Source organism: Ambystoma mexicanum, chromosome 13, assembly GCF_040938575.1.
Source record: "Ambystoma mexicanum isolate Mex_15411 chromosome 13, UKY_AmexF1_1, whole genome shotgun sequence".
Taxonomy (NCBI): Eukaryota; Metazoa; Chordata; class Amphibia; order Caudata; family Ambystomatidae; genus Ambystoma; species Ambystoma mexicanum.
In genome coordinates, this window is record NC_090938.1 from 357,110,614 (window position 1) to 357,137,345 (window position 26,732).

Genomic DNA, 26,732 nt, shown 5'->3' on the forward strand with positions numbered 1-26,732 from the left:
AGTTGCAAGTGGTCCCCTGCTCACCCTACCTTACACAAGGCCATGCCCAGTTAGGCCCCTCAGGGCTAGGCCCGGCAGGGCTAAGCCCGGCGTTCGTCAGGCGAAGTGCCTGGACCCCTGCTCATCATACCTCAGAATCTGGTCTAGCTATTGCAGACATGGGGAATGGTGCTTATATCCCATTGACAGCGCCCACAAGCTGCATACTAATAGCCAATGATGTGTGAATGCGGTCAGGGTAGCAGACATATAGAACAATTGGGTGGGTTCGCTTCCGAACTGGATGCACAGGAGCAGGAGAGAATGGCTGTTGGCGATGTATGCAACTTGCTCTGCGTGAACACATCTACCGACCCCTTCCCCTACACACACGGGCACATACACACACACACACACACATAGCCATTGGAGCTATGCAGAGCTAATCAGAAAGATTGGTAATCATTAGAACATGAAAGATATGTGTTCATTTTTTATTAAACTTGTGGACTCCCGCAGAAACGGAGGGACTCACATCTCTAATTGAGGCTTGCTTACCTCTATACAAATGTGTTTGCTGGCTGTCTTTCTTCAACTGGTATGTGCGGTTGTGTCTGTCTTTGTCTTTCAACACGCCTGGCACGTTTACATTATCAAAGAGATGATTGTATGGAGATGGGGAACACCCCTCCGTTGCATTGTGAACTTGAACAGTCTTTTCACCAAAGCAGCTACATGCGACATTGCAAGGTTTTTGTCAGTCTTTGCCTGAAAACATTAGGCCTTCCTCTCGAACTCTATTTCACTCCTTCTGTGGAAGACTTCAATTATGAGGATGCATCCCGTCATAAAAGGTTCTCTGTAGATGGTGCAACTCTGGCTTCTCTTCCCCGTGCTTTTTGAAAATAATCCGCCCGAGGCCCTGATGAGGTTTGAACTCATGACCCCTGGTTTACGAGACCAGTGTTCTGCCACTGAGCTACAAGGCCACCTGCTGCTTGCTCACAGCCAACAACAGAAAGTGCAAAGAAACCATGGTTTTTACCTAGGTAGATCTCCAGGTATATGAATTTCTGGTTGTGTAAAAATGGCTGTATATCTCTGCATGTGTTCAGTACGTCATCATACATCTGATTTGCGAAAGCGTGTGTGCTTATGTTGGTGATACATTGTCGGTATGCGTTTGAGTATGTACTTTTACGGGTATGTATGTATTGAGTAGGATGCTGAACAGGTTCATGAGTTTAGATAGCAGGTCAGAATGATGGCAAAAGGAACATGTAAAAGGCAGACAACTAAAAGAAAAAAGAATTTGGGATGTAAGCTTGGGAGTTTACTAACTGCGCTGATTTTGGCTCCTATAATAGTAAAGAATGGAAACCTACGAGGAAAGTCTTTGACTAATTTCATTCTCCGCCTGCACCAATGAACTTATTTTTACATCTCTATTTCCATATCTGTACTCATTCCTGTCTTTCACAGGGAGGTTGAAAGACTTTGGTCTATGTTTAAATGCAGACTATAAAGAAAAAATACGACGAAGGTGGGATTCGAACCCACGCGTGCAGAGCACAATGGATTAGCAGTCCATCGCCTTAACCACTCGGCCACCTCGTCTGTTTGGGAACGGTGCTCGAATCCCATGCTTAAAGAAGAGATAAAACAATGGTGGTGCAAAGTCAGTGAAAAATAGATCATGTTTGTCATAATAGAAACAAGATCGTTGACTCGTTCTTCCTTACCCGGCCATTGATAGATAAACACATCAAGTTGAAGTTCAGAAAAATATAACAAGAGCTCCTGGAGGGTTCACAACACTAATCCAGAGGAAGGTGCTTGAGCTTCCGTATGGCACACCATTAGTAGTAAAACCAGCATAACGCAAGCTCCAGTTTCCCAGTGTTTGGCATCATTCAACGTTTCCAGCCAAGATCAAAGTTCAGATGCTGCTGCTTCCTGTGATGTCATTGAATTTAAATAGTGAGTGATGGCAATAACCCTTTTCCAATTAAATTTTGCCACATCAACGTCCCTGAAAATAGAGAAAGGCGTGCAACCCAGAACCGCTGTACTGTTCAATAGAGTAAGGGCTTCACCGTGATCATCTGCATCTGTCATCACAAAATTATCAAGGTCTTTTTCTTGAAGAAATTAGGTCCAGAAAGCCGACCTTCCCCACAGACTATTCAGACACCTTGCGCTTGTGGCTTTGTTATAGGCCCGAATCCATTGGTAAAAGGTTGCACAGGTACAATGTGCAATATCAGTTCCTATTCAACAATGTTCAAGAAAATTACCATTTGGAGGCCCTGATGAGGATCGAACTCACGACCCCTGGTTTACAAGACCAGTGCTCTGCCACTGAGCTACAGAGCCCCTCAGGTTACGACGCATAACAGCAACACAACGAGCACACAACATGATGTTTACTGGGTAGACATATTTGAAGGGTGTGTGAGAATGTATGTATATGATTGTGATTTGACCTGTTTTTTTCTGGCCGATTTTTTGAGGAGCAGCTAATTTGTGCGTATTCCGTGCAATTTTAGGGTGACTAATGAGGAGATGTGATGCGTGAAAGTTGAAAAAAACATGTACATGGCAGCAGAGAGACAATATGGATATTACCTTTGCTTTTTTAAATTTCTATCCGGATTCTGGCTCAAAGGGTAGTCAAGCACAGCAGATTGCATTCCTGCCAGTAACACGACAACCTTGTTTGTGTCCTTCTTAATCAACTAACATGCATATTTTCACTTTTGTCTGTATGTTCTTTGAAAGCCAATGGCAATGGTGCTTAGAGCAATGCAGATGTTTAAAAAAGATTTCAAAAGTTAAAATCGACAAAGGTGGGATTCGAAACCACGCGTGTACAGCAGATTAGCAGTCCATCGCCTTAACCACTCGGCCACCTCGTCTACAGGGATTATGTTAGGCATTCAAGTCTTTACAGGTAATAACACAAACATCTTCAAAATAGAACCACAATGCGTTCCTTGTTGAGGTACATACAGCCGTTTGCAGGAAAACTGCCTCACTTGCTGTTGAGAAAAATTCATCAAAGTCCTGGGGTGTTTATAGGCATCGCCAAGATGACATTGGGAGGTGTTTCAATTGACACGTGTTGAATATGAGGAAGAGCATCATGCTGGCTCCAGTGGCACTGCCTGCAGCATGACAAAAATGTAGAAGGGACATTTGACTGCACCATTGGCTGAACATCAGTGGCAAAGTGTATATCAGGCTAAAAGGTAAGCTCCAGTGGCACAATATGGGCACTACAAGGCACCCATAATTTGGTGTCAGCTAAAAAGACAATGCCAGAGCTTGTGGGTGCTTTTGTACACTTGTGTGTGTGTTTGTGGGTGTAGTTTCATGTCGAAAACCAAAACACAGCAGCTCCAGTGGCGCAATCGGTTAGCGCGCGGTACTTATACAGCAGTACATGCAGTGAGCAATGCCGAGGTTGTGAGTTCAAGCCTCACCTGGAGCAACTTTGGAACTTTTTACTAATTCACCTCAAAACTGAATTATTGAACCAATAAATGTTCTGGACATTTTTTGGTTCACCTCAAGGTTTCCTTGATTGTCAGTTAATGTTGTATGACAGCTCCTCTGCCTTTTAGACATGGAATACTCATTGCAAGTTATTTATGGGGTGTTTGCGCTTTAAATACAGCTACGGAGGGTTTTTGAAAATAGAACAGAAAATAAAAAATGTCAACTGTTATTATACTCCATTTTCTGCTGAGCACCACTTACGGAAGACATTTGTAAAGGTAGAAAAAGGGTTACTGGAGTAGGATCCAGGAGACAATATCAACTTACAAAGAATAATGTTGTCTATTTACTGCATTATCGCCTTTGAAGCAAACCTCTGAGAATAAATACCCTTTCACTAATCAGGCAGTCACTTTGATAAAATCAAGCAGAACAAGGATGCTGATAGGAACTCGCCTCATTTGCATATGGGCTAGGGCTTCTGGGAGCCATGAGAATTAGGAGTTGAAGGTTTTGCAGATCGAGATTGCTAAAGGGCTGGGCATTTGCACAGACCTCTCCATGCCTGATTGGTGCCGAAGGTTAGTTGCAAGTGGTCCCCTGCTCATCCTACCTTACACAGGGCCATGCCCAGTTAGGCCCCTCAGGGCTAGGCCCGGCAGGGCTAAGCCCGGCGTTCGTCAGGCGAAGTGCCTGGACCCCTGCTCATCATACCTCAGAATCTGGTCTAGCTATTGCAGACATGGGGAATGGTGCTTATATCCCATTGACAGCGCCCACAAGCTGCATACTAATAGCCAATGATGTGTGAATGCGGTCAGGGTAGCAGACATATAGAACAATTGGGTGGGTTCGCTTCCGAACTGGATGCACAGGAGCAGGAGAGAATGGCTGTTGGCGATGTATGCAACTTGCTCTGCGTGAACACATCTACCGACCCCTTCCCCTACACACACGGGCACATACACACACACACACACACATAGCCATTGGAGCTATGCAGAGCTAATCAGAAAGATTGGTAATCATTAGAACATGAAAGATATGTGTTCATTTTTTATTAAACTTGTGGACTCCCGCAGAAACGGAGGGACTCACATCTCTAATTGAGGCTTGCTTACCTCTATACAAATGTGTTTGCTGGCTGTCTTTCTTCAACTGGTATGTGCGGTTGTGTCTGTCTTTGTCTTTCAACACGCCTGGCACGTTTACATTATCAAAGAGATGATTGTATGGAGATGGGGAACACCCCTCCGTTGCATTGTGAACTTGAACAGTCTTTTCACCAAAGCAGCTACATGCGACATTGCAAGGTTTTTGTCAGTCTTTGCCTGAAAACATTAGGCCTTCCTCTCGAACTCTATTTCACTCCTTCTGTGGAAGACTTCAATTATGAGGATGCATCCCGTCATAAAAGGTTCTCTGTAGATGGTGCAACTCTGGCTTCTCTTCCCCGTGCTTTTTGAAAATAATCCGCCCAAGGCCCTGATGAGGTTTGAACTCATGACCCCTGGTTTACGAGACCAGTGCTCTGCCACTGAGCTACAAGGCCACCTGCTGCTTGCTCACAGCCAACAACAGAAAGTGCAAAGAAACCATGGTTTTTACCTAGGTAGATCTCCAGGTATATGAATTTCTGGTTGTGTAAAAATGGCTGTATATCTCTGCATGTGTTCAGTACGTCATCATACATCTGATTTGCGAAAGCGTGTGTGCTTATGTTGGTGATACATTGTCGGTATGCGTTTGAGTATGTACTTTTACGGGTATGTATGTATTGAGTAGGATGCTGAACAGGTTCATGAGTTTAGATAGCAGGTCAGAATGATGGCAAAAGGAACATGTAAAAGGCAGACAACTAAAAGAAAAAAGAATTTGGGATGTAAGCTTGGGAGTTTACTAACTGCGCTGATTTTGGCTCCTATAATAGTAAAGAATGGAAACCTACGAGGAAAGTCTTTGACTAATTTCATTCTCCGCCTGCACCAATGAACTTATTTTTACATCTCTATTTCCATATCTGTACTCATTCCTGTCTTTCACAGGGAGGTTGAAAGACTTTGGTCTATGTTTAAATGCAGACTATAAAGAAAAAATACGACGAAGGTGGGATTCGAACCCACGCGTGCAGAGCACAATGGATTAGCAGTCCATCGCCTTAACCACTCGGCCACCTCGTCTGTTTGGGAACGGTGCTCGAATCCCATGCTTAAAGAAGAGATAAAACAATGGTGGTGCAAAGTCAGTGAAAAATAGATCATGTTTGTCATAATAGAAACAAGATCGTTGACTCGTTCTTCCTTACCCGGCCATTGATAGATAAACACATCAAGTTGAAGTTCAGAAAAATATAACTAGAGCTCCTGGAGGGTTCACAACACTAATCCAGAGGAAGGTGCTTGAGCTTCCGTATGGCACACCATTAGTAGTAAAACCAGCATAACGCAAGCTCCAGTTTCCCAGTGTTTGGCATCATTCAACGTTTCCAGCCAAGATCAAAGTTCAGATGCTGCTGCTTCCTGTGATGTCATTGAATTTAAATAGTGAGTGATGGCAATAACCCTTTTCCAATTAAATTTTGCCACATCAACGTCCCTGAAAATAGAGAAAGGCGTGCAACCCAGAACCGCTGTACTGTTCAATAGAGTAAGGGCTTCACCGTGATCATCTGCATCTGTCATCACAAAATTATCAAGGTCTTTTTCTTGAAGAAATTAGGTCCAGAAAGCCGACCTTCCCCACAGACTATTCAGACACCTTGCGCTTGTGGCTTTGTTATAGGCCCGAATCCATTGGTAAAAGGTTGCACAGGTACAATGTGCAATATCAGTTCCTATTCAACAATGTTCAAGAAAATTACCATTTGGAGGCCCTGATGAGGATCGAACTCACGACCCCTGGTTTACAAGACCAGTGCTCTGCCACTGAGCTACAGAGCCCCTCAGGTTACGACGCATAACAGCAACACAACGAGCACACAACATGATGTTTACTGGGTAGACATATTTGAAGGGTGTGTGAGAATGTATGTATATGATTGTGATTTGACCTGTTTTTTTCTGGCCGATTTTTTGAGGAGCAGCTAATTTGTGCGTATTCCGTGCAATTTTAGGGTGACTAATGAGGAGATGTGATGCGTGAAAGTTGAAAAAAACATGTACATGGCAGCAGAGAGACAATATGGATATTACCTTTGCTTTTTTAAATTTCTATCCGGATTCTGGCTCAAAGGGTAGTCAAGCACAGCAGATTGCATTCCTGCCAGTAACACGACAACCTTGTTTGTGTCCTTCTTAATCAACTAACATGCATATTTTCACTTTTGTCTGTATGTTCTTTGAAAGCCAATGGCAATGGTGCTTAGAGCAATGCAGATGTTTAAAAAAGATTTCAAAAGTTAAAATCGACAAAGGTGGGATTCGAAACCACGCGTGTACAGCAGATTAGCAGTCCATCGCCTTAACCACTCGGCCACCTCGTCTACAGGGATTATGTTAGGCATTCAAGTCTTTACAGGTAATAACACAAACATCTTCAAAATAGAACCACAATGCGTTCCTTGTTGAGGTACATCCAGCCGTTTGCAGGAAAACTGCCTCACTTGCTGTTGAGAAAAATTCATCAAAGTCCTGGGGTGTTTATAGGCATCGCCAAGATGACATTGGGAGGTGTTTCAATTGACACGTGTTGAATATGAGGAAGAGCATCATGCTGGCTCCAGTGGCACTGCCTGCAGCATGACAAAAATGTAGAAGGGACATTTGACTGCACCATTGGCTGAACATCAGTGGCAAAGTGTATATCAGGCTAAAAGGTAAGCTCCAGTGGCACAATATGGGCACTACAAGGCACCCATAATTTGGTGTCAGCTAAAAAGACAATGCCAGAGCTTGTGGGTGCTTTTGTACACTTGTGTGTGTGTTTGTGGGTGTAGTTTCATGTCGAAAACCAAAACACAGCAGCTCCAGTGGCGCAATCGGTTAGCGCGCGGTACTTATACAGCAGTACATGCAGTGAGCAATGCCGAGGTTGTGAGTTCAAGCCTCACCTGGAGCAACTTTGGAACTTTTTACTAATTCACCTCAAAACTGAATTATTGAACCAATAAATGTTCTGGACATTTTTTGGTTCACCTCAAGGTTTCCTTGATTGTCAGTTAATGTTGTATGACAGCTCCTCTGCCTTTTAGACATGGAATACTCATTGCAAGTTATTTATGGGGTGTTTGCGCTTTAAATACAGCTACGGAGGGTTTTTGAAAATAGAACAGAAAATAAAAAATGTCAACTGTTATTATACTCCATTTTCTGCTGAGCACCACTTACGGAAGACATTTGTAAAGGTAGAAAAAGGGTTACTGGAGTAGGATCCAGGAGACAATATCAACTTACAAAGAATAATGTTGTCTATTTACTGCATTATCGCCTTTGAAGCAAACCTCTGAGAATAAATACCCTTTCACTAATCAGGCAGTCACTTTGATAAAATCAAGCAGAACAAGGATGCTGATAGGAACTCGCCTCATTTGCATATGGGCTAGGGCTTCTGGGAGCCATGAGAATTAGGAGTTGAAGGTTTTGCAGATCGAGATTGCTAAAGGGCTGGGCATTTGCACAGACCTCTCCATGCCTGATTGGTGCCGAAGGTTAGTTGCAAGTGGTCCCCTGCTCATCCTACCTTACACAGGGCCATGCCCAGTTAGGCCCCTCAGGGCTAGGCCCGGCAGGGCTAAGCCCGGCGTTCGTCAGGCGAAGTGCCTGGACCCCTGCTCATCATACCTCAGAATCTGGTCTAGCTATTGCAGACATGGGGAATGGTGCTTATATCCCATTGACAGCGCCCACAAGCTGCATACTAATAGCCAATGATGTGTGAATGCGGTCAGGGTAGCAGACATATAGAACAATTGGGTGGGTTCGCTTCCGAACTGGATGCACAGGAGCAGGAGAGAATGGCTGTTGGCGATGTATGCAACTTGCTCTGCGTGAACACATCTACCGACCCCTTCCCCTACACACACGGGCACATACACACACACACACACACATAGCCATTGGAGCTATGCAGAGCTAATCAGAAAGATTGGTAATCATTAGAACATGAAAGATATGTGTTCATTTTTTATTAAACTTGTGGACTCCCGCAGAAACGGAGGGACTCACATCTCTAATTGAGGCTTGCTTACCTCTATACAAATGTGTTTGCTGGCTGTCTTTCTTCAACTGGTATGTGCGGTTGTGTCTGTCTTTGTCTTTCAACACGCCTGGCACGTTTACATTATCAAAGAGATGATTGTATGGAGATGGGGAACACCCCTCCGTTGCATTGTGAACTTGAACAGTCTTTTCACCAAAGCAGCTACATGCGACATTGCAAGGTTTTTGTCAGTCTTTGCCTGAAAACATTAGGCCTTCCTCTCGAACTCTATTTCACTCCTTCTGTGGAAGACTTCAATTATGAGGATGCATCCCGTCATAAAAGGTTCTCTGTAGATGGTGCAACTCTGGCTTCTCTTCCCCGTGCTTTTTGAAAATAATCCGCCCAAGGCCCTGATGAGGTTTGAACTCATGACCCCTGGTTTACGAGACCAGTGCTCTGCCACTGAGCTACAAGGCCACCTGCTGCTTGCTCACAGCCAACAACAGAAAGTGCAAAGAAACCATGGTTTTTACCTAGGTAGATCTCCAGGTATATGAATTTCTGGTTGTGTAAAAATGGCTGTATATCTCTGCATGTGTTCAGTACGTCATCATACATCTGATTTGCGAAAGCGTGTGTGCTTATGTTGGTGATACATTGTCGGTATGCGTTTGAGTATGTACTTTTACGGGTATGTATGTATTGAGTAGGATGCTGAACAGGTTCATGAGTTTAGATAGCAGGTCAGAATGATGGCAAAAGGAACATGTAAAAGGCAGACAACTAAAAGAAAAAAGAATTTGGGATGTAAGCTTGGGAGTTTACTAACTGCGCTGATTTTGGCTCCTATAATAGTAAAGAATGGAAACCTACGAGGAAAGTCTTTGACTAATTTCATTCTCCGCCTGCACCAATGAACTTATTTTTACATCTCTATTTCCATATCTGTACTCATTCCTGTCTTTCACAGGGAGGTTGAAAGACTTTGGTCTATGTTTAAATGCAGACTATAAAGAAAAAATACGACGAAGGTGGGATTCGAACCCACGCGTGCAGAGCACAATGGATTAGCAGTCCATCGCCTTAACCACTCGGCCACCTCGTCTGTTTGGGAACGGTGCTCGAATCCCATGCTTAAAGAAGAGATAAAACAATGGTGGTGCAAAGTCAGTGAAAAATAGATCATGTTTGTCATAATAGAAACAAGATCGTTGACTCGTTCTTCCTTACCCGGCCATTGATAGATAAACACATCAAGTTGAAGTTCAGAAAAATATAACTAGAGCTCCTGGAGGGTTCACAACACTAATCCAGAGGAAGGTGCTTGAGCTTCCGTATGGCACACCATTAGTAGTAAAACCAGCATAACGCAAGCTCCAGTTTCCCAGTGTTTGGCATCATTCAACGTTTCCAGCCAAGATCAAAGTTCAGATGCTGCTGCTTCCTGTGATGTCATTGAATTTAAATAGTGAGTGATGGCAATAACCCTTTTCCAATTAAATTTTGCCACATCAACGTCCCTGAAAATAGAGAAAGGCGTGCAACCCAGAACCGCTGTACTGTTCAATAGAGTAAGGGCTTCACCGTGATCATCTGCATCTGTCATCACAAAATTATCAAGGTCTTTTTCTTGAAGAAATTAGGTCCAGAAAGCCGACCTTCCCCACAGACTATTCAGACACCTTGCGCTTGTGGCTTTGTTATAGGCCCGAATCCATTGGTAAAAGGTTGCACAGGTACAATGTGCAATATCAGTTCCTATTCAACAATGTTCAAGAAAATTACCATTTGGAGGCCCTGATGAGGATCGAACTCACGACCCCTGGTTTACAAGACCAGTGCTCTGCCACTGAGCTACAGAGCCCCTCAGGTTACGACGCATAACAGCAACACAACGAGCACACAACATGATGTTTACTGGGTAGACATATTTGAAGGGTGTGTGAGAATGTATGTATATGATTGTGATTTGACCTGTTTTTTTCTGGCCGATTTTTTGAGGAGCAGCTAATTTGTGCGTATTCCGTGCAATTTTAGGGTGACTAATGAGGAGATGTGATGCGTGAAAGTTGAAAAAAACATGTACATGGCAGCAGAGAGACAATATGGATATTACCTTTGCTTTTTTAAATTTCTATCCGGATTCTGGCTCAAAGGGTAGTCAAGCACAGCAGATTGCATTCCTGCCAGTAACACGACAACCTTGTTTGTGTCCTTCTTAATCAACTAACATGCATATTTTCACTTTTGTCTGTATGTTCTTTGAAAGCCAATGGCAATGGTGCTTAGAGCAATGCAGATGTTTAAAAAAGATTTCAAAAGTTAAAATCGACAAAGGTGGGATTCGAAACCACGCGTGTACAGCAGATTAGCAGTCCATCGCCTTAACCACTCGGCCACCTCGTCTACAGGGATTATGTTAGGCATTCAAGTCTTTACAGGTAATAACACAAACATCTTCAAAATAGAACCACAATGCGTTCCTTGTTGAGGTACATCCAGCCGTTTGCAGGAAAACTGCCTCACTTGCTGTTGAGAAAAATTCATCAAAGTCCTGGGGTGTTTATAGGCATCGCCAAGATGACATTGGGAGGTGTTTCAATTGACACGTGTTGAATATGAGGAAGAGCATCATGCTGGCTCCAGTGGCACTGCCTGCAGCATGACAAAAATGTAGAAGGGACATTTGACTGCACCATTGGCTGAACATCAGTGGCAAAGTGTATATCAGGCTAAAAGGTAAGCTCCAGTGGCACAATATGGGCACTACAAGGCACCCATAATTTGGTGTCAGCTAAAAAGACAATGCCAGAGCTTGTGGGTGCTTTTGTACACTTGTGTGTGTGTTTGTGGGTGTAGTTTCATGTCGAAAACCAAAACACAGCAGCTCCAGTGGCGCAATCGGTTAGCGCGCGGTACTTATACAGCAGTACATGCAGTGAGCAATGCCGAGGTTGTGAGTTCAAGCCTCACCTGGAGCAACTTTGGAACTTTTTACTAATTCACCTCAAAACTGAATTATTGAACCAATAAATGTTCTGGACATTTTTTGGTTCACCTCAAGGTTTCCTTGATTGTCAGTTAATGTTGTATGACAGCTCCTCTGCCTTTTAGACATGGAATACTCATTGCAAGTTATTTATGGGGTGTTTGCGCTTTAAATACAGCTACGGAGGGTTTTTGAAAATAGAACAGAAAATAAAAAATGTCAACTGTTATTATACTCCATTTTCTGCTGAGCACCACTTACGGAAGACATTTGTAAAGGTAGAAAAAGGGTTACTGGAGTAGGATCCAGGAGACAATATCAACTTACAAAGAATAATGTTGTCTATTTACTGCATTATCGCCTTTGAAGCAAACCTCTGAGAATAAATACCCTTTCACTAATCAGGCAGTCACTTTGATAAAATCAAGCAGAACAAGGATGCTGATAGGAACTCGCCTCATTTGCATATGGGCTAGGGCTTCTGGGAGCCATGAGAATTAGGAGTTGAAGGTTTTGCAGATCGAGATTGCTAAAGGGCTGGGCATTTGCACAGACCTCTCCATGCCTGATTGGTGCCGAAGGTTAGTTGCAAGTGGTCCCCTGCTCATCCTACCTTACACAGGGCCATGCCCAGTTAGGCCCCTCAGGGCTAGGCCCGGCAGGGCTAAGCCCGGCGTTCGTCAGGCGAAGTGCCTGGACCCCTGCTCATCATACCTCAGAATCTGGTCTAGCTATTGCAGACATGGGGAATGGTGCTTATATCCCATTGACAGCGCCCACAAGCTGCATACTAATAGCCAATGATGTGTGAATGCGGTCAGGGTAGCAGACATATAGAACAATTGGGTGGGTTCGCTTCCGAACTGGATGCACAGGAGCAGGAGAGAATGGCTGTTGGCGATGTATGCAACTTGCTCTGCGTGAACACATCTACCGACCCCTTCCCCTACACACACGGGCACATACACACACACACACACACATAGCCATTGGAGCTATGCAGAGCTAATCAGAAAGATTGGTAATCATTAGAACATGAAAGATATGTGTTCATTTTTTATTAAACTTGTGGACTCCCGCAGAAACGGAGGGACTCACATCTCTAATTGAGGCTTGCTTACCTCTATACAAATGTGTTTGCTGGCTGTCTTTCTTCAACTGGTATGTGCGGTTGTGTCTGTCTTTGTCTTTCAACACGCCTGGCACGTTTACATTATCAAAGAGATGATTGTATGGAGATGGGGAACACCCCTCCGTTGCATTGTGAACTTGAACAGTCTTTTCACCAAAGCAGCTACATGCGACATTGCAAGGTTTTTGTCAGTCTTTGCCTGAAAACATTAGGCCTTCCTCTCGAACTCTATTTCACTCCTTCTGTGGAAGACTTCAATTATGAGGATGCATCCCGTCATAAAAGGTTCTCTGTAGATGGTGCAACTCTGGCTTCTCTTCCCCGTGCTTTTTGAAAATAATCCGCCCAAGGCCCTGATGAGGTTTGAACTCATGACCCCTGGTTTACGAGACCAGTGCTCTGCCACTGAGCTACAAGGCCACCTGCTGCTTGCTCACAGCCAACAACAGAAAGTGCAAAGAAACCATGGTTTTTACCTAGGTAGATCTCCAGGTATATGAATTTCTGGTTGTGTAAAAATGGCTGTATATCTCTGCATGTGTTCAGTACGTCATCATACATCTGATTTGCGAAAGCGTGTGTGCTTATGTTGGTGATACATTGTCGGTATGCGTTTGAGTATGTACTTTTACGGGTATGTATGTATTGAGTAGGATGCTGAACAGGTTCATGAGTTTAGATAGCAGGTCAGAATGATGGCAAAAGGAACATGTAAAAGGCAGACAACTAAAAGAAAAAAGAATTTGGGATGTAAGCTTGGGAGTTTACTAACTGCGCTGATTTTGGCTCCTATAATAGTAAAGAATGGAAACCTACGAGGAAAGTCTTTGACTAATTTCATTCTCCGCCTGCACCAATGAACTTATTTTTACATCTCTATTTCCATATCTGTACTCATTCCTGTCTTTCACAGGGAGGTTGAAAGACTTTGGTCTATGTTTAAATGCAGACTATAAAGAAAAAATACGACGAAGGTGGGATTCGAACCCACGCGTGCAGAGCACAATGGATTAGCAGTCCATCGCCTTAACCACTCGGCCACCTCGTCTGTTTGGGAACGGTGCTCGAATCCCATGCTTAAAGAAGAGATAAAACAATGGTGGTGCAAAGTCAGTGAAAAATAGATCATGTTTGTCATAATAGAAACAAGATCGTTGACTCGTTCTTCCTTACCCGGCCATTGATAGATAAACACATCAAGTTGAAGTTCAGAAAAATATAACTAGAGCTCCTGGAGGGTTCACAACACTAATCCAGAGGAAGGTGCTTGAGCTTCCGTATGGCACACCATTAGTAGTAAAACCAGCATAACGCAAGCTCCAGTTTCCCAGTGTTTGGCATCATTCAACGTTTCCAGCCAAGATCAAAGTTCAGATGCTGCTGCTTCCTGTGATGTCATTGAATTTAAATAGTGAGTGATGGCAATAACCCTTTTCCAATTAAATTTTGCCACATCAACGTCCCTGAAAATAGAGAAAGGCGTGCAACCCAGAACCGCTGTACTGTTCAATAGAGTAAGGGCTTCACCGTGATCATCTGCATCTGTCATCACAAAATTATCAAGGTCTTTTTCTTGAAGAAATTAGGTCCAGAAAGCCGACCTTCCCCACAGACTATTCAGACACCTTGCGCTTGTGGCTTTGTTATAGGCCCGAATCCATTGGTAAAAGGTTGCACAGGTACAATGTGCAATATCAGTTCCTATTCAACAATGTTCAAGAAAATTACCATTTGGAGGCCCTGATGAGGATCGAACTCACGACCCCTGGTTTACAAGACCAGTGCTCTGCCACTGAGCTACAGAGCCCCTCAGGTTACGACGCATAACAGCAACACAACGAGCACACAACATGATGTTTACTGGGTAGACATATTTGAAGGGTGTGTGAGAATGTATGTATATGATTGTGATTTGACCTGTTTTTTTCTGGCCGATTTTTTGAGGAGCAGCTAATTTGTGCGTATTCCGTGCAATTTTAGGGTGACTAATGAGGAGATGTGATGCGTGAAAGTTGAAAAAAACATGTACATGGCAGCAGAGAGACAATATGGATATTACCTTTGCTTTTTTAAATTTCTATCCGGATTCTGGCTCAAAGGGTAGTCAAGCACAGCAGATTGCATTCCTGCCAGTAACACGACAACCTTGTTTGTGTCCTTCTTAATCAACTAACATGCATATTTTCACTTTTGTCTGTATGTTCTTTGAAAGCCAATGGCAATGGTGCTTAGAGCAATGCAGATGTTTAAAAAAGATTTCAAAAGTTAAAATCGACAAAGGTGGGATTCGAAACCACGCGTGTACAGCAGATTAGCAGTCCATCGCCTTAACCACTCGGCCACCTCGTCTACAGGGATTATGTTAGGCATTCAAGTCTTTACAGGTAATAACACAAACATCTTCAAAATAGAACCACAATGCGTTCCTTGTTGAGGTACATCCAGCCGTTTGCAGGAAAACTGCCTCACTTGCTGTTGAGAAAAATTCATCAAAGTCCTGGGGTGTTTATAGGCATCGCCAAGATGACATTGGGAGGTGTTTCAATTGACACGTGTTGAATATGAGGAAGAGCATCATGCTGGCTCCAGTGGCACTGCCTGCAGCATGACAAAAATGTAGAAGGGACATTTGACTGCACCATTGGCTGAACATCAGTGGCAAAGTGTATATCAGGCTAAAAGGTAAGCTCCAGTGGCACAATATGGGCACTACAAGGCACCCATAATTTGGTGTCAGCTAAAAAGACAATGCCAGAGCTTGTGGGTGCTTTTGTACACTTGTGTGTGTGTTTGTGGGTGTAGTTTCATGTCGAAAACCAAAACACAGCAGCTCCAGTGGCGCAATCGGTTAGCGCGCGGTACTTATACAGCAGTACATGCAGTGAGCAATGCCGAGGTTGTGAGTTCAAGCCTCACCTGGAGCAACTTTGGAACTTTTTACTAATTCACCTCAAAACTGAATTATTGAACCAATAAATGTTCTGGACATTTTTTGGTTCACCTCAAGGTTTCCTTGATTGTCAGTTAATGTTGTATGACAGCTCCTCTGCCTTTTAGACATGGAATACTCATTGCAAGTTATTTATGGGGTGTTTGCGCTTTAAATACAGCTACGGAGGGTTTTTGAAAATAGAACAGAAAATAAAAAATGTCAACTGTTATTATACTCCATTTTCTGCTGAGCACCACTTACGGAAGACATTTGTAAAGGTAGAAAAAGGGTTACTGGAGTAGGATCCAGGAGACAATATCAACTTACAAAGAATAATGTTGTCTATTTACTGCATTATCGCCTTTGAAGCAAACCTCTGAGAATAAATACCCTTTCACTAATCAGGCAGTCACTTTGATAAAATCAAGCAGAACAAGGATGCTGATAGGAACTCGCCTCATTTGCATATGGGCTAGGGCTTCTGGGAGCCATGAGAATTAGGAGTTGAAGGTTTTGCAGATCGAGATTGCTAAAGGGCTGGGCATTTGCACAGACCTCTCCATGCCTGATTGGTGCCAAAGGTTAGTTGCAAGTGGTCCCCTGCTCACCCTACCTTACACAGGGCCATGCCCAGTTAGGCCCCTCAGGGCTAGGCCCGGCAGGGCTAAGCCCGGCGTTCGTCAGGCGAAGTGCCTGGACCCCTGCTCATCATACCTCAGAATCTGGTCTAGCTATTGCAGACATGGGGAATGGTGCTTATATCCCATTGACAGCGCCCACAAGCTGCATACTAATAGCCAATGATGTGTGAATGCGGTCAGGGTAGCAGACATATAGAACAATTGGGTGGGTTCGCTTCCGAACTGGATGCACAGGAGCAGGAGAGAATGGCTGTTGGCGATGTATGCAACTTGCTCTGCGTGAACACATCTACCGACCCCTTCCCCTACACACACGGGCACATACACACACACACACACACATAGCCATTGGAGCTATGCAGAGCTAATCAGAAAGATTGGTAATCATTAGAACATGAAAGATATGTGTTCATTTTTTATTAAACTTGTGGACTCCCGCAGAAACGGAGGGACTCACATCTCTAATTGAGGCTTGCTTACCTCTATACAAATGTGTTTGCTGGCTGTCTTTCTTCAACTGGTATGTGCGGTTGTGTCTGTCTTTGTCTTTCAACACGCCTGGCACGTTTACATTATCAAAGAGATGATTGTATGGAGATGGGGAACACCCCTCCGTTGCATTGTGAACTTGAACAGTCTTTTCACCAAAGCAGCTACATGCGACATTGCAAGGTTTTTGTCAGTCTTTGCCTGAAAACATTAGGCCTTCCTCTCGAACTCTATTTCACTCCTTCTGTGGAAGACTTCAATTATGAGGATGCATCCCGTCATAAAAGGTTCTCTGTAGATGGTGCAACTCTGGCTTCTCTTCCCCGTGCTTTTTGAAAATAATCCGCCCGAGGCCCTGATGAGGTTTGAACTCATGACCCCTGGTTTACGAGACCAGTGCTCTGCCACTGAGCTACAAGGACACCTGCTGCTTGCTCACAGCCAACAACAGAAAGTGCAAAGAAACCATGGTTTTTACCTAGGTAGATCTCCAGGTATATGAATTTCTGGTTGTGTAAAAATGGCTGTATATCTCTGCATGTGTTCAGTACGTCATCATACATCTGATTTGCGAAAGCGTGTGTGCTTATGTTGGTGATACATTGTCGGTATGCGTTTGAGTATGTACTTTTACGGGTATGTATGTATTGAGTAGGATGCTGAACAGGTTCATGAGTTTAGATAGCAGGTCAGAATGATGGCAAAAGGAACATGTAAAAGGCAGACAACTAAAAGAAAAAAGAATTTGGGATGTAAGCTTGGGAGTTTACTAACTGCGCTGATTTTGGCTCCTATAATAGTAAAGAATGGAAACCTACGAGGAAAGTCTTTGACTAATTTCATTCTCCGCCTGCACCAATGAACTTATTTTTACATCTCTATTTCCATATCTGTACTCATTCCTGTCTTTCACAGGGAGGTTGAAAGACTTTGGTCTATGTTTAAATGCAGACTATAAAGAAAAAATACGACGAAGGTGGGATTCGAACCCACGCGTGCAGAGCACAATGGATTAGCAGTCCATCGCCTTAACCACTCGGCCACCTCGTCTGTTTGGGAACGGTGCTCGAATCCCATGCTTAAAGAAGAGATAAAACAATGGTGGTGCAAAGTCAGTGAAAAATAGATCATGTTTGTCATAATAGAAACAAGATCGTTGACTCGTTCTTCCTTACCCGGCCATTGATAGATAAACACATCAAGTTGAAGTTCAGAAAAATATAACAAGAGCTCCTGGAGGGTTCACAACACTAATCCAGAGGAAGGTGCTTGAGCTTCCGTATGGCACACCATTAGTAGTAAAACCAGCATAACGCAAGCTCCAGTTTCCCAGTGTTTGGCATCATTCAACGTTTCCAGCCAAGATCAAAGTTCAGATGCTGCTGCTTCCTGTGATGTCATTGAATTTAAATAGTGAGTGATGGCAATAACCCTTTTCCAATTAAATTTTGCCACATCAACGTCCCTGAAAATAGAGAAAGGCGTGCAACCCAGAACCGCTGTACTGTTCAATAGAGTAAGGGCTTCACCGTGATCATCTGCATCTGTCATCACAAAATTATCAAGGTCTTTTTCTTGAAGAAATTAGGTCCAGAAAGCCGACCTTCCCCACAGACTATTCAGACACCTTGCGCTTGTGGCTTTGTTATAGGCCCGAATCCATTGGTAAAAGGTTGCACAGGTACAATGTGCAATATCAGTTCCTATTCAACAATGTTCAAGAAAATTACCATTTGGAGGCCCTGATGAGGATCGAACTCACGACCCCTGGTTTACAAGACCAGTGCTCTGCCACTGAGCTACAGAGCCCCTCAGGTTACGACGCATAACAGCAACACAACGAGCACACAACATGATGTTTACTGGGTAGACATATTTGAAGGGTGTGTGAGAATGTATGTATATGATTGTGATTTGACCTGTTTTTTTCTGGCCGATTTTTTGAGGAGCAGCTAATTTGTGCGTATTCCGTGCAATTTTAGGGTGACTAATGAGGAGATGTGATGCGTGAAAGTTGAAAAAAACATGTACATGGCAGCAGAGAGACAATATGGATATTACCTTTGCTTTTTTAAATTTCTATCCGGATTCTGGCTCAAAGGGTAGTCAAGCACAGCAGATTGCATTCCTGCCAGTAACACGACAACCTTGTTTGTGTCCTTCTTAATCAACTAACATGCATATTTTCACTTTTGTCTGTATGTTCTTTGAAAGCCAATGGCAATGGTGCTTAGAGCAATGCAGATGTTTAAAAAAGATTTCAAAAGTTAAAATCGACAAAGGTGGGATTCGAAACCACGCGTGTACAGCAGATTAGCAGTCCATCGCCTTAACCACTCGGCCACCTCGTCTACAGGGATTATGTTAGGCATTCAAGTCTTTACAGGTAATAACACAAACATCTTCAAAATAGAACCACAATGCGTTCCTTGTTGAGGTACATCCAGCCGTTTGCAGGAAAACTGCCTCACTTGCTGTTGAGAAAAATTCATCAAAGTCCTGGGGTGTTTATAGGCATCGCCAAGATGACATTGGGAGGTGTTTCAATTGACACGTGTTGAATATGAGGAAGAGCATCATGCTGGCTCCAGTGGCACTGCCTGCAGCATGACAAAAATGTAGAAGGGACATTTGACTGCACCATTGGCTGAACATCAGTGGCAAAGTGTATATCAGGCTAAAAGGTAAGCTCCAGTGGCACAATATGGGCACTACAAGGCACCCATAATTTGGTGTCAGCTAAAAAGACAATGCCAGAGCTTGTGGGTGCTTTTGTACACTTGTGTGTGTGTTTGTGGGTGTAGTTTCATGTCGAAAACCAAAACACAGCAGCTCCAGTGGCGCAATCGGTTAGCGCGCGGTACTTATACAGCAGTACATGCAGTGAGCAATGCCGAGGTTGTGAGTTCAAGCCTCACCTGGAGCAACTTTGGAACTTTTTACTAATTCACCTCAAAACTGAATTATTGAACCAATAAATGTTCTGGACATTTTTTGGTTCACCTCAAGGTTTCCTTGATTGTCAGTTAATGTTGTATGACAGCTCCTCTGCCTTTTAGACATGGAATACTCATTGCAAGTTATTTATGGGGTGTTTGCGCTTTAAATACAGCTACGGAGGGTTTTTGAAAATAGAACAGAAAATAAAAAATGTCAACTGTTATTATACTCCATTTTCTGCTGAGCACCACTTACGGAAGACATTTGTAAAGGTAGAAAAAGGGTTACTGGAGTAGGATCCAGGAGACAATATCAATTTACAAAGAATAATGTTGTCTATTTACTGCATTATCGCCTTTGAAGCAAACCTCTGAGAATAAATACCCTTTCACTAATCAGGCAGTCACTTTGATAAAATCAAGCAGAACAAGGATGCTGATAGGAACTCGCCTCATTTGCATATGGGCTAGGGCTTCTGGGAGCCATGAGAATTAGGAGTTGAAGGTTTTGCAGATCGAGATTGCTAAAGGGCTGGGCATTTGCACAGACCTCTCCATGCCTGATTGGTGCCGAAGGTTAGTTGCAAGTGGTCCCCTGCTCACCCTACCTTACACAGGGCCATGCCCAGTTAGGCCCCTCAGGGCTAGGCCCGGCAGGGCTAAGCCCGGCGTTCGTCAGGCGAAGTGCCTGGACCCCTGCTCATCATACCTCAGAATCTGGTCTAGCTATTGCAGACATGGGGAATGGTGCTTATATCCCATTGACAGCGCCCACAAGCTGCATACTAATAGCCAATGATGTGTGAATGCGGTCAGGGTAGCAGACATATAGAACAATTGGGTGGGTTCGCTTCCGAACTGGATGCACAGGAGCAGGAGAGAATGGCTGTTGGCGATGTATGCAACTTGCTCTGCGTGAACACATCTACCGACCCCTTCCCCTACACACACGGGCACATACACACACACACACACACATAGCCATTGGAGCTATCAGAAAGATTGGTAATCATTAGAACATGAAAGATATGTGTTCATTTTTTATTAAACTTGTGGACTCCCGCAGAAACGGAGGGACTCACATCTCTAATTGAGGCTTGCTTACCTCTATACAAATGTGTTTGCTGGCTGTCTTTCTTCAACTGGTATGTGCGGTTGTGTCTGTCTTTGTCTTTCAACACGCCTGGCACGTTTACATTATCAAAGAGATGATTGTATGGAGATGGGGAACACCCCTCCGTTGCATTGTGAACTTGAACAGTCTTTTCACCAAAGCAGCTACATGCGACATTGCAAGGTTTTTGTCAGTCTTTGCCTGAAAACATTAGGCCTTCCTCTCGAACTCTATTTCACTCCTTCTGTGGAAGACTTCAATTATGAGGATGCATCCCGTCATAAAAGGTTCTCTGTAGATGGTGCAACTCTGGCTTCTCTTCCCCGTGCTTTTTGAAAATAATCCGCCCGAGGCCCTGATGAGGTTTGAACTCATGACCCCTGGTTTACGAGACCAGTGCTCTGCCACTGAGCTACAAGGCCACCTGCTGCTTGCTCACAGCCAACAACAGAAAGTGCAAAGAAACCATGGGTTTTACCTAGGTAGATCTCCAGGTATATGAATTTCTGGTTGTGTAAAAATGGCTGTATATCTCTGCATGTGTTCAGTACGTCATCATACATCTGATTTGCGAAAGCGTGTGTGCTTATGTTGGTGATACATTGTCGGTATGCGTTTGAGTATGTACTTTTACGGGTATGTATGTATTGAGTAGGATGCTGAACAGGTTCATGAGTTTAGATAGCAGGTCAGAATGATGGCAAAAGGAACATGTAAAAGGCAGACAACTAAAAGAAAAAAGAATTTGGGATGTAAGCTTGGGAGTTTACTAACTGCGCTGATTTTGGCTCCTATAATAGTAAAGAATGGAAACCTACGAGGAAAGTCTTTGACTAATTTCATTCTCCGCCTGCACCAATGAACTTATTTTTACATCTCTATTTCCATATCTGTACTCATTCCTGTCTTTCACAGGGAGGTTGAAAGACTTTGGTCTATGTTTAAATGCAGACTATAAAGAAAAAATACGACGAAGGTGGGATTCGAACCCACGCGTGCAGAGCACAATGGATTAGCAGTCCATCGCCTTAACCACTCGGCCACCTCGTCTGTTTGGGAACGGTGCTCGAGTCCCATGCTTAAAGAAGAGATAAAACAATGGTGGTGCAAAGTCAGTGAAAAATAGATCATGTTTGTCATAGTAGAAACAAGATCGTTGACTCGTTCTTCCTTACCCGGCCATTGATAGATAAACACATCAAGTTGAAGTTCAGAAAAATATAACAAGAGCTCCTGGAGGGTTCACAACACTAATCCAGAGGAAGGTGCTTGAGCTTCCGTATGGCACACCATTAGTAGTAAAACCAGCATAACGCAAGCTCCAGTTTCCCAGTGTTTGGCATCATTCAACGTTTCCAGCCAAGATCAAAGTTCAGATGCTGCTGCTTCCTGTGATGTCATTGAATTTAAATAGTGAGTGATGGCAATAACCCTTTTCCAATTAAATTTTGCCACATCAACGTCCCTGAAAATAGAGAAAGGCGTGCAACCCAGAACCGCTGTACTGTTCAATAGAGTAAGGGCTTCACCGTGATCATCTGCATCTGTCATCACAAGATTATCAAGGTCTTTTTCTTGAAGAAATTAGGTCCAGAAAGCCGACCTTCCCCACAGACTATTCAGACACCTTGCGCTTGTGGCTTTGTTATAGGCCCGAATCCATTGGTAAAAGGTTGCACAGGTACAATGTGCAATATCAGTTCCTATTCAACAATGTTCAAGAAAATTACCATTTGGAGGCCCTGATGAGGATCGAACTCACGACCCCTGGTTTACAAGACCAGTGCTCTGCCACTGAGCTACAGAGCCCCTCAGGTTACAACGCATAACAGCAACACAACGAGCACACAACATGATGTTTACTGGGTAGACATATTTGAAGGGTGTGTGAGAATGTATGTATATGATTGTGATTTGACCTGTTTTTTTCTGGCCGATTTTTTGAGGAGCAGCTAATTTGTGCGTATTCCGTGCAATTTTAGGGTGACTAATGAGGAGATGTGATGCGTGAAAGTTGAAAAAAACATGTACATGGCAGCAGAGAGACAATATGGATATTACCTTTGCTTTTTTAAATTTCTATCCGGATTCTGGCTCAAAGGGTAGTCAAGCACAGCAGATTGCATTCCTGCCAGTAACACGACAACCTTGTTTGTGTCCTTCTTAATCAACTAACATGCATATTTTCACTTTTGTCTGTATGTTCTTTGAAAGCCAATGGCAATGGTGCTTAGAGCAATGCAGATGTTTAAAAAAGATTTCAAAAGTTAAAATCGACAAAGGTGGGATTCGAAACCACACGTGTACAGTAGATTAGCAGTCCATCGCCTTAACCACTCGGCCACCTCGTCTACAGGGATTATGTTAGGCATTCAAGTCTTTACAGGTAATAACACAAACATCTTCAAAATAGAACCACAATGCGTTCCTTGTTGAGGTACATCCAGCCGTTTGCAGGAAAACTGCCTCACTTGCTGTTGAGAAAAATTCATCAAAGTCCTGGGGTGTTTATAGGCATCGCCAAGATGACATTGGGAGGTGTTTCAATTGACACGTGTTGAATATGAGGAAGAGCATCATGCTGGCTCCAGTGGCACTGCCTGCAGCATGACAAAAATGTAGAAGGGACATTTGACTGCACCATTGGCTGAACATCAGTGGCAAAGTGTATATCAGGCTAAAAGGTAAGCTCCAGTGGCACAATATGGGCACTACAAGGCACCCATAATTTGGTGTCAGCTAAAAAGACAATGCCAGAGCTTGTGGGTGCTTTTGTACACTTGTGTGTGTGTTTGTGGGTGTAGTTTCATGTTGAAAACCAAAACACAGCAGCTCCAGTGGCGCAATCGGTTAGCGCGCGGTACTTATACAGCAGTACATGCAGTGAGCAATGCCGAGGTTGTGAGTTCAAGCCTCACCTGGAGCAACTTTGGAACTTTTTACTAATTCACCTCAAAACTGAATTATTGAACCAATAAATGTTCTGGACATTTTTTGGTTCACCTCAAGGTTTCCTTGATTGTCAGTTAATGTTGTATGACAGCTCCTCTGCCTTTTAGACATGGAATACTCATTGCAAGTTATTTATGGGGTGTTTGCGCTTTAAATACAGCTACGGAGGGTTTTTGAAAATAGAACAGAAAATAAAAAATGTCAACTGTTATTATACTCCATTTTCTGCTGAGCACCACTTACGGAAGACATTTGTAAAGGTAGAAAAAGGGTTACTGGAGTAGGATCCAGGAGACAATATCAACTTACAAAGAATAATGTTGTCTATTTACTGCATTATCGCCTTTGAAGCAAACCTCTGAGAATAAATACCCTTTCACTAATCAGGCAGTCACTTTGATAAAATCAAGCAGAACAAGGATGCTGATAGGAACTCGCCTCATTTGCATATGAGCTAGGGCTTCTGGGAGCCATGAGAATTAGGAGTTGAAGGTTTTGCAGATCGAGATTGCTAAAGGGCTGGGCATTTGCACAGACCTCTCCATGCCTGATTGGTGCCGAAGGTTAGTTGCAAGTGGTCCCCTGCTCACCCTACCTTACACAGGGCCATGCCCAGTTAGGCCCCTCAGGGCTAGGCCCGGCAGGGCTAAGCCCGGCGTTTGTCAGGCGAAATGCCTGGACCCCTGCTCATCATACCTCAGAATCTGGTCTAGCTATTGCAGACATGGGGAATGGTGCTTATATCCCATTGACAGCGCCCACAAGCTGCATACTAATAGCCAATGATGTGTGAATGCGGTCAGGGTAGCAGACATATAGAACAATTGGGTGGGTTCGCTTCCGAACTGGATGCACAGGAGCAGGAGAGAATGGCTGTTGGCGATGTATGCAACTTGCTCTGCGTGAACACATCTACCGACCCCTTCCCCTACACACACGGGCACATACACACACACACACACACATAGCCATTGGAGCTATGCAGAGCTAATCAGAAAGATTGGTAATCATTAGAACATGAAAGATATGTGTTCATTTTTTATTAAACTTGTGGACTCCCGCAGAAACGGAGGGACTCACATCTCTAATTGAGGCTTGCTTACCTCTATACAAATGTGTTTGCTGGCTGTCTTTCTTCAACTGGTATGTGCGGTTGTGTCTGTCTTTGTCTTTCAACACGCCTGGCACGTTTACATTATCAAAGAGATGATTGTATGGAGATGGGGAACACCCCTCCGTTGCATTGTGAACTTGAACAGTCTTTTCACCAAAGCAGCTACATGCGACATTGCAAGGTTTTTGTCAGTCTTTGCCTGAAAACATTAGGCCTTCCTCTCGAACTCTATTTCACTCCTTCTGTGGAAGACTTCAATTATGAGGATGCATCCCGTCATAAAAGGTTCTCTGTAGATGGTGCAACTCTGGCTTCTCTTCCCCGTGCTTTTTGAAAATAATCCGCCCGAGGCCCTGATGAGGTTTGAACTCATGACCCCTGGTTTACGAGACCAGTGCTCTGCCACTGAGCTACAAGGCCACCTGCTGCTTGCTCACAGCCAACAACAGAAAGTGCAAAGAAACCATGGTTTTTACCTAGGTAGATCTCCAGGTATATGAATTTCTGGTTGTGTAAAAATGGCTGTATATCTCTGCATGTGTTCAGTACGTCATCATACATCTGATTTGCGAAAGCGTGTGTGCTTATGTTGGTGATACATTGTCGGTATGCGTTTGAGTATGTACTTTTACGGGTATGTATGTATTGAGTAGGATGCTGAACAGGTTCATGAGTTTAGATAGCAGGTCAGAATGATGGCAAAAGGAACATGTAAAAGGCAGACAACTAAAAGAAAAAAGAATTTGGGATGTAAGCTTGGGAGTTTACTAACTGCGCTGATTTTGGCTCCTATAATAGTAAAGAATGGAAACCTACGAGGAAAGTCTTTGACTAATTTCATTCTCCGCCTGCACCAATGAACTTATTTTTACATCTCTATTTCCATATCTGTACTCATTCCTGTCTTTCACAGGGAGGTTGAAAGACTTTGGTCTATGTTTAAATGCAGACTATAAAGAAAAAATACGACGAAGGTGGGATTCGAACCCACGCGTGCAGAGCACAATGGATTAGCAGTCCATCGCCTTAACCACTCGGCCACCTCGTCTGTTTGGGAACGGTGCTCGAATCCCATGCTTAAAGAAGAGATAAAACAATGGTGGTGCAAAGTCAGTGAAAAATAGATCATGTTTGTCATAATAGAAACAAGATCGTTGACTCGTTCTTCCTTACCCGGCCATTGATAGATAAACACATCAAGTTGAAGTTCAGAAAAATATAACAAGAGCTCCTGGAGGGTTCACAACACTAATCCAGAGGAAGGTGCTTGAGCTTCCGTATGGCACACCATTAGTAGTAAAACCAGCATAACGCAAGCTCCAGTTTCCCAGTGTTTGGCATCATTCAACGTTTCCAGCCAAGATCAAAGTTCAGATGCTGCTGCTTCCTGTGATGTCATTGAATTTAAATAGTGAGTGATGGCAATAACCCTTTTCCAATTAAATTTTGCCACATCAACGTCCCTGAAAATAGAGAAAGGCGTGCAACCCAGAACCGCTGTACTGTTCAATAGAGTAAGGGCTTCACCGTGATCATCTGCATCTGTCATCACAAAATTATCAAGGTCTTTTTCTTGAAGAAATTAGGTCCAGAAAGCCGACCTTCCCCACAGACTATTCAGACACCTTGCGCTTGTGGCTTTGTTATAGGCCCGAATCCATTGGTAAAAGGTTGCACAGGTACAATGTGCAATATCAGTTCCTATTCAACAATGTTCAAGAAAATTACCATTTGGAGTCCCTGATGAGGATCGAACTCACGACCCCTGGTTTACAAGACCAGTGCTCTGCCACTGAGCTACAGAGCCCCTC

The 26,732-nt window shown here is 43.6% G+C and overlaps 27 non-coding genes across 27 annotated transcripts; 6 read left to right on the forward strand and 21 right to left on the reverse strand.

The window, feature by feature from the left end:
- Window positions 1-896: 896 nt before the first annotated feature.
- On the reverse strand, window positions 897-968 carry TRNAT-CGU (transfer RNA threonine (anticodon CGU)). The gene has a single exon. It is a non-coding gene; the product is annotated as a tRNA-Thr (tRNA).
- A 546-nt stretch (window positions 969-1,514) lies between these two features.
- TRNAS-GCU (transfer RNA serine (anticodon GCU)) lies at window positions 1,515-1,596 on the reverse strand. The gene has a single exon. It is a non-coding gene; the product is annotated as a tRNA-Ser (tRNA).
- Window positions 1,597-2,283: 687 nt separating this feature from the next.
- On the reverse strand, window positions 2,284-2,355 carry TRNAT-UGU (transfer RNA threonine (anticodon UGU)). Its single transcript has one exon. It is a non-coding gene; the product is annotated as a tRNA-Thr (tRNA).
- A 1,022-nt stretch (window positions 2,356-3,377) lies between these two features.
- On the forward strand, window positions 3,378-3,472 carry TRNAI-UAU (transfer RNA isoleucine (anticodon UAU)). The gene is made up of 2 exons: window positions 3,378-3,415; window positions 3,437-3,472. It is a non-coding gene; the product is annotated as a tRNA-Ile (tRNA).
- Window positions 3,473-4,960: 1,488 nt separating this feature from the next.
- On the reverse strand, window positions 4,961-5,032 carry TRNAT-CGU (transfer RNA threonine (anticodon CGU)). Its single transcript has one exon. It is a non-coding gene; the product is annotated as a tRNA-Thr (tRNA).
- A 546-nt stretch (window positions 5,033-5,578) lies between these two features.
- On the reverse strand, window positions 5,579-5,660 carry TRNAS-GCU (transfer RNA serine (anticodon GCU)). The gene has a single exon. It is a non-coding gene; the product is annotated as a tRNA-Ser (tRNA).
- A 687-nt stretch (window positions 5,661-6,347) lies between these two features.
- TRNAT-UGU (transfer RNA threonine (anticodon UGU)) lies at window positions 6,348-6,419 on the reverse strand. The gene has a single exon. It is a non-coding gene; the product is annotated as a tRNA-Thr (tRNA).
- A 1,022-nt stretch (window positions 6,420-7,441) lies between these two features.
- On the forward strand, window positions 7,442-7,536 carry TRNAI-UAU (transfer RNA isoleucine (anticodon UAU)). The gene is made up of 2 exons: window positions 7,442-7,479; window positions 7,501-7,536. It is a non-coding gene; the product is annotated as a tRNA-Ile (tRNA).
- Window positions 7,537-9,024: 1,488 nt separating this feature from the next.
- TRNAT-CGU (transfer RNA threonine (anticodon CGU)) lies at window positions 9,025-9,096 on the reverse strand. The gene has a single exon. It is a non-coding gene; the product is annotated as a tRNA-Thr (tRNA).
- Window positions 9,097-9,642: 546 nt separating this feature from the next.
- Window positions 9,643-9,724, reverse strand: TRNAS-GCU (transfer RNA serine (anticodon GCU)). Its single transcript has one exon. It is a non-coding gene; the product is annotated as a tRNA-Ser (tRNA).
- A 687-nt stretch (window positions 9,725-10,411) lies between these two features.
- TRNAT-UGU (transfer RNA threonine (anticodon UGU)) lies at window positions 10,412-10,483 on the reverse strand. Its single transcript has one exon. It is a non-coding gene; the product is annotated as a tRNA-Thr (tRNA).
- A 1,022-nt stretch (window positions 10,484-11,505) lies between these two features.
- TRNAI-UAU (transfer RNA isoleucine (anticodon UAU)) lies at window positions 11,506-11,600 on the forward strand. The gene is made up of 2 exons: window positions 11,506-11,543; window positions 11,565-11,600. It is a non-coding gene; the product is annotated as a tRNA-Ile (tRNA).
- Window positions 11,601-13,088: 1,488 nt separating this feature from the next.
- On the reverse strand, window positions 13,089-13,160 carry TRNAT-CGU (transfer RNA threonine (anticodon CGU)). Its single transcript has one exon. It is a non-coding gene; the product is annotated as a tRNA-Thr (tRNA).
- A 546-nt stretch (window positions 13,161-13,706) lies between these two features.
- TRNAS-GCU (transfer RNA serine (anticodon GCU)) lies at window positions 13,707-13,788 on the reverse strand. The gene has a single exon. It is a non-coding gene; the product is annotated as a tRNA-Ser (tRNA).
- A 687-nt stretch (window positions 13,789-14,475) lies between these two features.
- On the reverse strand, window positions 14,476-14,547 carry TRNAT-UGU (transfer RNA threonine (anticodon UGU)). The gene has a single exon. It is a non-coding gene; the product is annotated as a tRNA-Thr (tRNA).
- Window positions 14,548-15,569: 1,022 nt separating this feature from the next.
- Window positions 15,570-15,664, forward strand: TRNAI-UAU (transfer RNA isoleucine (anticodon UAU)). The gene is made up of 2 exons: window positions 15,570-15,607; window positions 15,629-15,664. It is a non-coding gene; the product is annotated as a tRNA-Ile (tRNA).
- A 1,488-nt stretch (window positions 15,665-17,152) lies between these two features.
- On the reverse strand, window positions 17,153-17,224 carry TRNAT-CGU (transfer RNA threonine (anticodon CGU)). The gene has a single exon. It is a non-coding gene; the product is annotated as a tRNA-Thr (tRNA).
- A 546-nt stretch (window positions 17,225-17,770) lies between these two features.
- On the reverse strand, window positions 17,771-17,852 carry TRNAS-GCU (transfer RNA serine (anticodon GCU)). Its single transcript has one exon. It is a non-coding gene; the product is annotated as a tRNA-Ser (tRNA).
- A 687-nt stretch (window positions 17,853-18,539) lies between these two features.
- Window positions 18,540-18,611, reverse strand: TRNAT-UGU (transfer RNA threonine (anticodon UGU)). Its single transcript has one exon. It is a non-coding gene; the product is annotated as a tRNA-Thr (tRNA).
- A 1,022-nt stretch (window positions 18,612-19,633) lies between these two features.
- Window positions 19,634-19,728, forward strand: TRNAI-UAU (transfer RNA isoleucine (anticodon UAU)). The gene is made up of 2 exons: window positions 19,634-19,671; window positions 19,693-19,728. It is a non-coding gene; the product is annotated as a tRNA-Ile (tRNA).
- A 1,477-nt stretch (window positions 19,729-21,205) lies between these two features.
- On the reverse strand, window positions 21,206-21,277 carry TRNAT-CGU (transfer RNA threonine (anticodon CGU)). Its single transcript has one exon. It is a non-coding gene; the product is annotated as a tRNA-Thr (tRNA).
- Window positions 21,278-21,823: 546 nt separating this feature from the next.
- Window positions 21,824-21,905, reverse strand: TRNAS-GCU (transfer RNA serine (anticodon GCU)). Its single transcript has one exon. It is a non-coding gene; the product is annotated as a tRNA-Ser (tRNA).
- A 687-nt stretch (window positions 21,906-22,592) lies between these two features.
- TRNAT-UGU (transfer RNA threonine (anticodon UGU)) lies at window positions 22,593-22,664 on the reverse strand. The gene has a single exon. It is a non-coding gene; the product is annotated as a tRNA-Thr (tRNA).
- Window positions 22,665-23,686: 1,022 nt separating this feature from the next.
- TRNAI-UAU (transfer RNA isoleucine (anticodon UAU)) lies at window positions 23,687-23,781 on the forward strand. Its single transcript has 2 exons — window positions 23,687-23,724; window positions 23,746-23,781. It is a non-coding gene; the product is annotated as a tRNA-Ile (tRNA).
- Window positions 23,782-25,269: 1,488 nt separating this feature from the next.
- On the reverse strand, window positions 25,270-25,341 carry TRNAT-CGU (transfer RNA threonine (anticodon CGU)). The gene has a single exon. It is a non-coding gene; the product is annotated as a tRNA-Thr (tRNA).
- Window positions 25,342-25,887: 546 nt separating this feature from the next.
- On the reverse strand, window positions 25,888-25,969 carry TRNAS-GCU (transfer RNA serine (anticodon GCU)). The gene has a single exon. It is a non-coding gene; the product is annotated as a tRNA-Ser (tRNA).
- Window positions 25,970-26,656: 687 nt separating this feature from the next.
- TRNAT-UGU (transfer RNA threonine (anticodon UGU)) lies at window positions 26,657-26,728 on the reverse strand. Its single transcript has one exon. It is a non-coding gene; the product is annotated as a tRNA-Thr (tRNA).
- Between the last annotated feature and the right edge of the window lie 4 nt (window positions 26,729-26,732).